Here is a 13,620-nt window from a genome sequence, read left to right on the forward strand (position 1 = left end):
TTTAAAAATGGTTTCTGATTCCCATTTATTTAATGTGATGTTTGCCACACTGGGGGTATAACGTGCTCCCATAGCTACACCACCAGTTTGGTTGTAATATTCATTTAATGCCCAGAAATAGTTGTTCCCCCATAGCCATAGACAATCCTTCAATAAGAAATTGGCTCTGTGGAACTAAAGGCTGGAGGAATGTATCAAGATATTCCCCCACCCTAGAGTACAGAGAGCCAATCCCACTCACTATTGGGCCACCCGGTGGGTTCTCTTTGTTTTTATATATCTTTGGTACTATGTATAGCACTGGGATTCTGGGTGTACTTAGAGTAAGATAATCTGCTTCCTTTTGATTTAATATTTTTTTGGTAGTTCCTTTTATAATCCATTTTAGTAATTCTTGTTTTAATCGTGGGGTGGGATCAGAGTTCAGCCTCTTATATGTTGTGGTGTCATTCAACAATCTTGTTAATTCTTTATTATAGTTTACTTTAGTTAGTATTACCAATCCTCCCCCCTTATCAGCAGGTCTCACCACTATCTGTTTGTTCTCCTCCAGTCTCTTGATTCCTTCCCATATTGATTGGTTACTTTGGTGTTTTGATACTTCTATTTGGCAGACTTCATCTTGGACCATAGTCCTGAACACTTCTATATGGTAGTTGGAACCCTTTTTAGGGTTAAATACAGAGTTATTTTTCAAACTACTATGTATAAATGGATCATCAGTCTCCTTGGATATAGGATTACTGATTTGGCCTGAAAAATGTTTTTTGATATTCAATTTTCTGGTATATTTTTCAATATCCACAAATAGATTAAACTTATCTATATTTTTATTTGGCGCAAATTTCAAACCCTGTGACAAAACTTCCAATTCTATATCAGAAAATACAATATCAGTTAGGTTGAATATTCCTGATTTCAGTTGTTTCTCTTCCTTTGTCTTTCTCCCTCTGCCTCTTCTTCCTCTCTTTCTACTCTTTCTGTATAGTTCTGTTGGGGGTTGTTTGGAATTCTGTATGGCTCTCTCCAGTCTCTCCATTCCCCCCCTCCCTGGTGTGGGTTGGAATTTTGTACCGGTCTGCCCCTAAAGTTACCTCTAAGATGGCCCCTAGGGGGTCTGTGTGGGTATTAAGTACGATTGTTGGCATAGTATCCATATTCGGGTGGTCTGTAGTCCATAGGGATGGGTCTATTGTAGGTCGGTCCCCGATATGGTGAATTGTAAGGTGGTGGATAGGGATAAGAGTTTGTTTTAGGATGATTGTTTGAACTGTGGGCTGCTCTATTAGTGGTCCTTTGGGGTGTTCTGGAATATACTTTGGTTTTAGTTGCCATATTGGCTACAATATTATGTACTTCAACTTCTTATTCTTCCTCACAATCATTAACATAGTCAGCTTCACTTGCTTTTTTAGTCCAAACATTATGTAAGATGTAAAGAAATTGCCATTGTGACCTTGCAGTCTTTCACACATATCCAGCATCACCTGTATTCCCTGGTTCTTTTCAGCTGTACCCCCTGTTGGATTTCTGGTGAAGACCTGCATTTTTCAGGCATAACTACTCTAGATTTTGCATCACGTGTTGTCCAAATTTGGTACTTATATTTCCCAGGTTTATTAGGCATGTACAGTACTTCCTGAAGAGACAGCATTCTCTGAATAGCACGCATTGTTTATCTACTTTGATGTAAGGTCCAGGATTGTACATTAGATGTAGCAACTGTACTCTTTTAGTCCTGCCAACTTGTCTAACCCATGTTGATCAGGTCTGGTATTGTATTTGAAAGTTTGATTTGTTGGTGCCTGTAGGTGGCAATAAGGCACCTAAAATAATAAAATTGTGCCACGTCCCACAAAGTATATGGAATTTGCAATGTTTGGAAAGATGGACTTTAAAGGCACGTATATAGATTTTTTAACAAAATGTATTTATTAATATACATATATATCACAATATCACAATACATATATAGCGTTAAACATAAAAGTTGGACGACTTGTGGTTTCCCTAATATATGGACTAGATATCATTTCCTGAGTGACAATACTGAAGATGCGTCCACACGAGGGTATCCTCTTAGTTGGGGTTCCACTTGTCCACTTTAAATTAAAAACAATTCTGCTCTACATGTTTCGCGAATATAACCATCGCTTCTTCAGGAGCTTGAATATTTCTATATAGAAAAATATTTTTAGTAACAATATACCATACAAGACAACTAACAATTATAAAATAAAAATAAAGACATATAAATTTAATGTATGTAAAGAATATATCTGGACTCACTTGCACCATAGGTACCAGGCAGCAAGACCCCCCCCCCCCAAAAAAAAAGGGGGGAAACAACCACCAGGGCCTCCAAAGCCAGGAAGTAGCCGCAATTAGCACGTGTGTCAGGGTGTGGGGACATACAAGGTAACTAAAACAATAATAGGAAAAAGGGTAGTATATTATTAGGGTAAGTGGCTCCAGGTGTGGTGGTGTGTAGATGTATACTAGGGTAATCCCTCCCAATACTCACTTATAAAACACACTTGGCTTGTTTGATTAAAGCAGATTTTTATGGCAGATTTGTTTAAGGCCTTGCAGGTCTAAACGCAGACAGGAACAAGGGCAAAAAAAGGGGGAGAAAAAACATAGTTCTCCAATGAGGCTCAAAAGGTACAAGCATAATAGTAATATAAATGGTACAGCAAGGAGCATTGATTTACCTTGAAACCATTGCTGGTATTATGAGACAAAATCTGCTGCTAATAGAGAGTAAAGAAAACTCTGCTGCTGACAAACAATACGATGCCAGATTGATACTGCTGGTATTCCCTGAGAGGGAAAAGAAAGAAAGAGAAGCCATAGTGAGAGGGAGAGGGGAGAAAGAAATACCTCTAGCTACCTGTACTTGGTACCATTGGGTACATACGTGACCTACCTGAATGATATATTTCCCGATTATATTTAAAACCAGAGGAGCGGGGGACGTCCATCTCCCTTGTTTAACGTATGGTTGCCACCTCATCCCTTTAATCACTTCAGCCCAAAACCATTTGGCTGGCCAAGACCAGAGCGTTTTTTGCGATTCGGCACTGCGACACTTTAACTTACAATTGCACGGTCATGCGACGTTGCTCCCAAACAAAGTTGACGTCCTTTTTTCCCCACAAATAGAGCTTTCTTTTGGTGATATTTGATCATCTCTGCGTTTTTTATTTTTTGCGCTATAAACAAAAAAGAGCGACAATTTTGAAAAGAAAACGCTAAATTTTTTACTTTTTGCTATAATGTCCCCAAAAAATATATGAAAAAAAAAATTTCCTCAGTTTAGGCTGATACATATTCTTCTACATATTTCTGGTAAAAAAAAATCTCAATAAGCGTTTATTGATTGGTTTGCGCAAAAGTTATAGCGTCTACAAAATAGGGGATAGTTTTTATGGCATTTTTATTAATATTTTTTTTTACTAGTAATGGCGGCGATCTGCGATTTTTATCGTGACTGTGACATTATGGCGGACAGATCGGACACTTTTGGCGCTATTTTGGAAACATTCACATTTATACAGCGATCAGTGCGATTAAAAATGCACTGATTGTTGTGTAAATGTGACTGGCAGCGAAGGGTTAACCACTAGGGGGCGCTGCAGGGGTTAAGTGTGTCCTATGGACGTGTTCTAACTGTAGTGGGGATAGGCTACGTGTGACACGACACTGATCACTGCTCCTGATCACAGGGAGCTCTGATCAGTGTCCTGTCACTAGGAAGAATGGGGAAATGCTTGTTTACATCAGCATTTCCCCGTTCTTCCTCTCCGTGAGATGACCACGGGTATCCCTGCGGACTCGGGACCCACAATCATACTTAAAGGGCAACGTACAGGTACGTTAATATGCCTGTACGTGCCCTTCTGCCGACGTATATCGGCGTGAGACAGTCGGCAAGGGGTTAAACCCGAACACATATTAATTACACAGGTTCTGTGGATGATTAAGGTGGTAATTAAACTCACTTGGTGCCTTATCTGCATTTAATTAGCCTCAGAACCTGTGTAATTCAAAGGTGTTCGGGTTTAAAGGGATGAGGTGGCAACTCTAGTTTAACGCTATATATGTATTGTGATATTGTCATATATATGTATATTAATAAATTAATTTTGTAAAAAAAATCTATATACGTGCCTTTAAAGTCCATCTTTCCAAACTTTGCAAATTCCTAGTATTGTATGTGTCGAAGCAAATAACTCCTAATGCACTGTGGTTGGAAAAAATTGATAATCCGCCCTCAATGCTCCATAAACTTGCTGCTACATTTCCATTGGATTTGTACAAACCTGCTAATAATAATTGTATAGTAATTGTTATCCAAAGAATTATGTTGTCTTTGATTGTTAAAGGTTTTTACACGCATTAAAATGTATGGATCAGTTTAACCCAGTGTTTCTCAACTCCAGTCCTCAAGGCGCCCCAACAGGTCATGTTTTCAGGATTTCCCTCAGATTAAATAGCTGTGGTAATTACTAAGGCAGTGAAACTGATCACATCACCTGTGCAAAATAATGGAAAGCCTGAAAACATGACCTGTTGGGGCGCCTTGAGGACTGGAGTTGAGAAACACTGGTTTAACCCATGATATATATTTTGTTGTAAAGTCTACAGAGATAATTCAAACAATATCAGTGTGTTCAGACAAAACATACTGTATATCCACCATGACCCCAAATAAAGAAAAGCCATTTCATTTCAAAAAGAAAGAAAGGAGTTTAATGGTGATATCAGTTTGGTTAACAGCAAAACTGGTCAAATTTACCAGCAACATATTAGGGGGATTAAAAATGTATTAATTGTATTTTTGTACCATTTTATGACACATAACATACTTAAAGTGATTTTAAAGTCTCGTTTTATTTCAATAAAAGTAACAAACATGTTATACTTACCTGCTCTGTTGCAGTGGATTTGCACAGAGCAGCCCGGATCCTCCTCTTCTCGGGTCCCACTTCTGTGCTCCTGGCCCCTACCTCCTGTTCAGTGCCCCCACAGTAAGCAGCTTGCTATGGGGGCACCTGAGCCGAGTCACAGCTCCCTGTGTCAATTCAGACACAGAGCTGGGCCCGGCCCCACCCCTCTCTCTCCTGATTGGCTGAGTGACTTTGATGGACAGCAGCAGGAGCCAATGGCACCGTGGCTGTGTCTTAGCTAATCAGGAGGGAGAGACAGAGATGGGGCTCAGGTAAGTATTAGGGGGTGCTGGGGCAGCTGCTGCACACAGCGTTTTATCTTAATGAATAGAATGCATTAACATAAAAATCCTTCTGCCTTTACAACTCCTTTACCATTTTGAAGGGGCAGCATATTTTTATGTGACACAAAAGAAACAAACATCCTTTGGATCCAAACATGCTTGGATGTCTTTTGTTGTGTAATTCTACCAGCATTTTACTGGATCCTGCAACATTTTTCACCTTTTCTCTTGGTAAAATTGCTCTAGCTCTGTCAGTTTGCCTGTTGGTGACCAGCAATGTTCTACTATTGGCTCTGTGGGTATAACTAAAGATCATGTGGCAGCAAAATTTTGATGGGGCTCCTAAGCAACCTTTCCCTGTGGCACCTGGCAATGTCAACTGTGACAATAGTATCATTGATCTTAATTAGAATGCATAAATCTAGGATTAGTTGCAAGAGATCTGTCAACATACAGTATAGAGTAGACTACTAGGGACCACTACTGTTGATAAACGTTTCCAAGAAAGAGTGGGTGGGCAGCCCTAAAGGCCATTAACTTTTACCCTTAATTTTCCATCCATTTACTTTGGCAACTCATCACTCTTTTAAAGGGTCAACTGAACTTTAAGGGTATACAATCTCAGGGCCTTGGTGAAAATTCTAAGCCTTCCTACCCCTACCGCCACCACAGCAAGCAAGTGCTAAAGACATAGAGGGGGATTTACTAAAACTGGTGCACTCAGAATCTGGTGCAGCTGTGCATAGTAACCAATCAACTTTTAACTTCAGCTTATTATAATAACCTTTGACAATAAAACCTAAAAGCTGATTTGTTACTATGCGGAGCTGCACCAGATTCTGTGTGCACCACTTTTAGTAAATCAACTCCATTAGTTAGAAGTCAATAAAAAATATAAAGAAATATCCTAGAGATCCTCTAGGTTATACAAAAGGAACTTTATCGGCACAACATGAGGTAACTTAGGTAAAATCATACATTTTATTGATCCATTGTTAAAATATTATCATTAAAAACCAAAAACAACACTCTCCATTACATATGGAGTAATAGTTCCAAAGCACAACCCAACCCAGAGATGGAGATATGCAATTAGCATGGAGTATTAAACAGTAGTATAATGCATAGTATTGCTGACAATGCATTTGTAGCGAATGGATCTAGTGTCCAAAATTACTCCAATCTGGCAAATCAACGCATTTCACAAAGATTTTGCTTCCTCGGGACTGGATGGGTAGGTGCTGTTACAAAGTATAAAAGGCAAACGTGCAACCATATGTAAATACATAGCATATCAATATACATAAATATTTCTTGCCTGGTCTGGTACATTCTAGGGGTACTATATCTAGAAAGAAGGCCCAGACACTTGAGACAGCCAGAAGAAATCCACTATATTCTAGGGGTAGATATAGTACCCCTAGAATGTAGTGGATATCTTCTGGCTTTCTCAAGTGTCCGGGCCTTCATTCTCCTGGGTGGTCTGTGGGCATTCCTGTCTTCCCCCTGTATCATCTGAGGGGCTCATGTGTCCACTCCCACGACTTATATGGCTCATTTCCACCAGCTGTCCAGGCCAGGCCAGAAATATTTTGGTATATACATATGATTGCAATACTGTTTTATTCATAGCAGTTACAGTATATTTACACATGTTTGCCTTTTATATTTTGTAACAGCACCTACCCAACCAGTCCTGAGGAAGCTAAATCTTTGTGAAACACATTGACTCGCCAGAGTGGAGTAATTTTGGACACGATCCATTTGCTACAACTGCATTGTCAGCAACACTATGCATTAAACTATTGTTTAATACTCCATGCTAATTGCATATCTCCATCTCTGGGTTGAGTTGTCCTCTGGTACTATTACTCCATATGTAATAGAGAATGTTTTTTTTGGTTTTGTCAGTAACCGGCGTGACCAGAATTGTGTGGACTACCACAGAGAATATCAGGCACAAATATTGTGTAAAAGAATATAATTTATTTAAAAAGATAAGTGAATAACAAACGTAAACGCACCTCCAACATACCAAACTGTGTAAAACAAACCAGATAACCAAACAAGTAGTGACACACGATGAACAACTGTCTAGTAGCAGTAGGGAATGCACAATCATAATTGTAGCAGAGCCAGGGTCATACACAGGAGATCAAGGGAGGGAGCTGTGAGCTAGGCAGGACAGGGAAAGGGTCTATTAACGAAGAAAAATGCTTCTGTGCACAAGCGGGTGGCTGAACAAGCGGTGTAAGAACACAGGCCTTGCTGCCCTCAAGGATGGGGGATCCTAGCAGACAACGAGAAGGAAAAAGAGGGCGCACCAGCCATGTGCATTATCTTTTGGATAAATTTTATTAAAACTAATGATAAAAAGAAACTACTTACAAACAATAGTAGAAGATCTCAAGTGTGTGAAAACAATCTTCCAATCACAGCATGCAGTCAGGGAACATCCCCTCTTCCTCAGAACACTGCAGGAAAAGGGTAACAGGAGATGGAGAGAGCAGGTGGGAAGGGATCAGGCTGCAAGGCAGGGGTCCGGGTCCAGGAACAGGAAACATGATGCAGGATACAGGATCACAGGATGGAGGTCATGGGCACATGGAGACCAAAACGCCAAGGCAACAAGAGAAGGACAGGCAGGACTTAACTATACTTCCTGCAACGAGCATCAGGTGATGACTAATGGGACATACCTGCTGGTGGATGCTATAACTTCAGCCTATGGATCTGGGAGCCACAGTGTCACTAGCAGGTAAGCTCTTTCCTGACAGTACCACCCCTCTCTAAGGTGCGGCCTCAGGATGCTCCAAACAGCCATAGCTTAACAAGTCCATAAAAGACAGTCTTCTGTTACACAAGTCGAGAGCAAAAGTTCCTCTTAGGCTGAAGAAGTACTGGGTTCCAAGCAAGATGCCCTACTGCCAAGATCCATCAATAGGCAAAGTGTCCCACCGCTCTGGGCCAGGTGACTGGCTGGGTACCCCACTGCTGGGGTCAAGTGACTGGCTGGGTGTCCTGCTGGCCAGATTCTCTGGGATGTACTGCATTTGACACTCCAAGTCCCTCACAACAGCAGATACCCCAATGCTGGGGTCCCACAGGTTATCTGCAAAGTTAGTCCTGGGGTCATGTGACAATACTGGAACCCAGACACTGAAGTGTCTCATCAAAACCATGTAGCTTGCCTGGTTTCCAGGACATGCTCCGCACATCAAAAGCCCCCTAGGTCTCTCCGAGGCACTGGTTACCTGACCCGGGTCCCCTAGTAGACCTGATCATAGCAAGGCACAGATCGTACTCTGCCATTCCCTGGGAGCCTACCATGACCAGGGCCATGAAGGCAAATGCAGCTACCAGTTACCAAAGGTATGTCTGGGCCACCAGGCTTTGGCACCATAGGAGCAACACACTGACTGAGGGACTCGACCGAGGCAACCATCAAACTAATCTCAGGCAATCTCACCCAAGTAGGTAACCCATATAAGGCATGTGAGGACTCAGAGCTTTCAGACCCATTAGCAGGTGGACACTAAGCCTTTGCAGGACAATCCAACTGAGCAGCTGGCATAGAGTCAGTACAACCTGGCTGCATAGTAGGAAAAAGATATATAAGATCATCAACGGTAGACTTGTCATTGGGCAACAGACCATCAGAGGCAGGCAGGTTGTTGGGCACAGGACGTCCAGAGGCAGGCTGGGAATGGGGCACCGAATCATCAGGCTGGGATTCAGGGACTGGATCATCAAGCTGGGCATCAGGGACAGGATCATCGGGCTAGGCATCAGGGACAGGATCATCAGGCTTGGCATCCAAGACTGGATCCTCAGGCTGGGCATCAGGGACTGGATCATCAGGCTGGGTGGTGGGCACCGGATCATAAGGCTGGGCAGCGGGCCAAGGCACATCAGGCTGGGCAGCGGGCCAAGGCATATCAGACTGGGCAGTGGGCAGAGGCACATCAGGTAGAGGCACATCAGGCTGGGCAGCGGGCAGAGACACATCAGGCAGGGCAGCAGACAGAGGCACATCAGGCTGGGCAGCAGGCAGAGGACAAGGGGTAAATAAAGAGGCACCTTCTAAGAATGAACTGTGGAAACTTTATAGTATAATAAATAAAAACACTCACATTGAGGTTAAAAACGATCAGCTTGAGGAAAAGTCCTGCAGCGGTGCGTCTCCTTACTCACTGGTCCAACAAGCTGTGTCACTCAGGAACGCTGGCTCTGTATACCCTGTAGCTCAGATGGTAATGCAGAGAAGAGGTCTGAGGCACTCGTGGAACGCAGCGGCACGTGACGTCACCTGAAATGTTGCAATGCCGTTTCCGAGCCTGTGCACTGTCGGTGGAAAGGACAGGCGCACTCCTTTGTCAAGCTGGGTATTGCAGCTATTAAACATGCTATATATAGAGTCCACCATCTAGTGCTGATAGGGGGAAATGGCAGGGGGTGATGAACACTGGTAAAAAATAATTTGGTCATACATGTGGGGGGCCATCTAGTGGACTGGGAATAACAAATAATAAAAACAACAGCGATGACTAATGTAGTATAATACATATTAAACATGGAAAATAAGATGGGACAAACGAAAAGGCATGGGAAAATAAAAAAGATGGCTAAAATAGAATAAACAAAGATAAAATGTGTAAATAGCAAAGAAAGGGAAGGAAGGGATTTTAACGGTGCAAGGAGAATAAACAAAGGAAAATTATAAAAAACTAATTTTTAATTTAACATTCAGGGTTAAAAACAGATATATAAACACAAATATTGCAAATGTCTATACAGTTACAGTGGTCAGACAGAAATCGAGTGTATTTCGTTTTGAGAGATGATATGGTTGCATACTAGCCCAACATGTTTCACAGTGTGGCTTTTTCAAGGGATATGCAAGACGAGAAGTAATATCATCCAACACTCATTATAAATCTAAAATTAGAGAGCAACATATAAACAACACACATCATAAATCATGAAAATGAAAAAATAAACAAAAAAGTTTTCAACGTAAACAAGCGCAGTGTCCACTTTGAAAATAGCACAGAAAGAGTGCTTACCCCTGTGTAACCCCAGCTTCGGTCAGTCCCAGCACAAACATCCACTAACACTAGAAATCTGACTTAGCCATATAGTGCAATCACAGGGGACAGAAGGGTAAAACTGTAGATAAAGCATGAAACAGGCTATTGGATTATATAAGGTAAATATATTTGGCTTAAAGCGGAGCTCCACCGAAATGTTTTTTTTTAAAAGTCAGCAGCTACAAATACTGCAGCTGCTGACTTTTAAAACATGGACACTTACCTGTCCAGGGCGCCCGCGATGTCGGCACCCGAGGCCAAACCGTCTCTCTGTCCTCGGGTGCTGCCGCCTCCATCTTCGGGAAGGGATTCAGGAAGTGAAGCCGTGCGGCTTCACTTCCCGGTTCCCTACTGCACATGCGCGAGTCGCGCAGTGCAATACGGCTGGTCCCTGCTGTCTCTGGGACCCGTGTGCTTCCCAGCAGACAGCGGGGGGGGGGAACAGGATGTGGCATAAATAACCACAGATTCTGCGGCTATCTATGCCGGAAGTGGGTACAGATACCTGTAATATACAGGTATCTGCACCCCCCTCCCCCCTGAAAGGTGCCAACTGTGACACCGGAGGGGGGGAGGAATCCGATGACTGGAAGTTCCACTTTTGGGTGGAACTCCACTTTAATATAACCATAAATTAATTAATCATTTAAGGCAAGCGAAGGGCAAACAGTCGCCCCAGAAGATCATTCAAATACTTACTTTAAACTATTTAACAAAGCCTGTAGGTGGATGGCGGTCATTCAAAACACCTGCTGGTGGTGATTGCAGGGGATTGATTCAAATTGCTAGTAGATAAAACAAAATTTATGCTTTAAAATGTTGCTTTATCTACAGTTTTACCCTTCTGTCCCCTGTGATTGCACTATATGGCTAAGTCAGATTTCTAGTGTTAGTGGATGTTTGTGCTGGGACTGACCGAAGCTGGGGTTACACAGGGGTAAGCACTCTTTCTGTGCTATTTTCAAAGTGGACACTGCGCTTGTTTACATTGAAAACTTCTTTGTTTATGTTTTCATTTTCATGGACATTCAGAACATCATGGGAGATCATAAGGTGATACTGATATGATGGTGAATTAAGGAATGGGGACGGAGAGGCCATATGATGGACAGGTTCCATGTGTAGATTATAGCAGCATGATAATCCAATGTGGTGTGTATTGGAAAAATAGGAAAATGTAGGGATCAACATATTAATAAATCTGATAGGTACACTGGGCATGGGATCATGAAATTATCTGTGTATGGTATACACATATATTGGTAAGGGTATATGTGAAGACCAAAAGATAGGTATTGATCTAGACTACTAGATCAACTGATCTAGACTACTAGGACCTGAATGCACTGCAAAAATACCCAGTAGTCTTTACAGCAGCTAAACAAAAGATACTTGTTTCATAGATAAAGTGAGGGAGAGCCTGAGGGCCTTGCAACAATCCTGAAGACTTCAGCTCTTATTGACTGGATACCTCACAGGTAGTCAGGTTCAGCATCAACTGCAAAAACTTCAACACCAAATGAGGTGTTGAATACATATCATCTTCACATACGTGTAGGCAGGTGCACTCTACTTTCTCCACTGCGGGTGGCACTCTCCCACAGTGGCACTGCAGTTTAAGAGGAAGTCAGGAGAAACAGGTTTCCTCTATAGTTTCTTGGGTCACTGGGGAAGCTATCCCATTGGATGCTGCCAACCCAAGTGACTTTATAGCCATCTTGGGTCAGGCAGAGCCTTTTTAAGGCCAGGTACCCCACCTGGTAGGGACATAGCTAGTGGAAGGGAAAGGTTCCTAATGAGAAGAAAAAGCTTAGGGCTCACAACTTCTCTGGACACCTGCCTGTTTGGACACAAGACACCCAGGCCACATTCTTCCCCTCTCTATGGGCGTTGTCAGTTTGGCTTCATCCTGCTCTCTACCTTGAGTGTTCCCAGTTGGGCTGCCTTCCCATCAGGTTATTTGTGAACTGCATTATTTCAGTACAAGTTCTTTCATTGCACTGGGACTGAGTGTGGTGTTCCCTCCACACTGTACCCCACCTGCATACACACACTTTTTCTACTGAATATGCCTCAACAGTAGTGATGAACCGAACACCCACCGAACAGGCAAAAAATTCGGAAGAACACAGGAACATCGTTAAAGTCTATGGTACACAAACATGAAAAATCAAAAGTGCAAATTTTAAAAGCTTATATGCAAGTTATTGTCATAAAAAGTGTTTGGGGACCTGGGTCCTGCCCCAGGTGACATGTATCAATGCGAAAATATTTGTTAAAAATGGCCGTTTTTTGGGGAGCAGCGATTTTTTTAATGCTTAAAGTGAAACAATAAAAATGATCTTAGAATGATCTTGGATCTTAGGGGGACCCCCACGCAATTTTTTTTTTAAATTTTGGTTTGGGGTTCCCCTTAATAGCCATTTTCATAGAGTTTTATCTATATTGCCAAGACCCGACAATTCGTCATAGCTGCGATGAGTTTTAAATGACAATTTTTCCTTTAGGAATGTCATTTTGCTGCAGTACTGTTCTAAACATGGGAAAAATGCGCCACTTTACAGGCATACTATAGACACCCCCCAGGCATGATATTTAAAGGAATATTTCATTTCTATTGTTTCACTTTAAGCATTAAAAAAAAAATCACTGTTCCTTAAAAAACGTCCGTTTTTAAAAAAAAAATTTGCATTGATACATGACCCCTGGGGCAGGACTCAGGTCCCCAAATACTTTTTATGAAAATAACTTGCATATAAGCCTTTAAAATGAGCACTTTTGATTTTTCATGTTAGTGTCCCATAGACTTTAACGGTGTTCCAGCGGCATTTGAACATCGCATATTGTTCGTGTTCTCAGAACATCTGAACAACCAAGGTTGGCCGAACCGTTCGCCCATCCCTACTCAACAGTCTTTCAACAAGGGGCTCCTACCATTCTCAGGCCCCATAGCAGCTGTGTGGGCTTCTTTGGCTATAGTTATGCCACTGCTTGGTTGAGATTCTCTCAGTTGGATTGAGGTCTGGATTTGAATTGCTCATTCTAAGATATTTGTCTTATATGCCTCCACTGTAGCGATGAAGCTGAAAGTTGAAGTTCTGCCCCAGTTTCAGGTCCCTAGCAGACTGAAATATGTTTTCCTTGAATTTCCATTGTGCTATGTCTTTTTTCAAATTCCTGATGTTAAACACATTTCTGAAATATGCTATTAACAAAATACAGCCAGGCCAAATGTTTTGGTCTAATTATCATATTTATTGTGTGTCTCCTACATGCCTTTTGGCAGTCATCAAA

The sequence above is a fragment of the Aquarana catesbeiana genome, linkage group LG04 (genome assembly GCF_042186555.1).
Source record: "Aquarana catesbeiana isolate 2022-GZ linkage group LG04, ASM4218655v1, whole genome shotgun sequence".
Taxonomy (NCBI): Eukaryota; Metazoa; Chordata; class Amphibia; order Anura; family Ranidae; genus Aquarana; species Aquarana catesbeiana.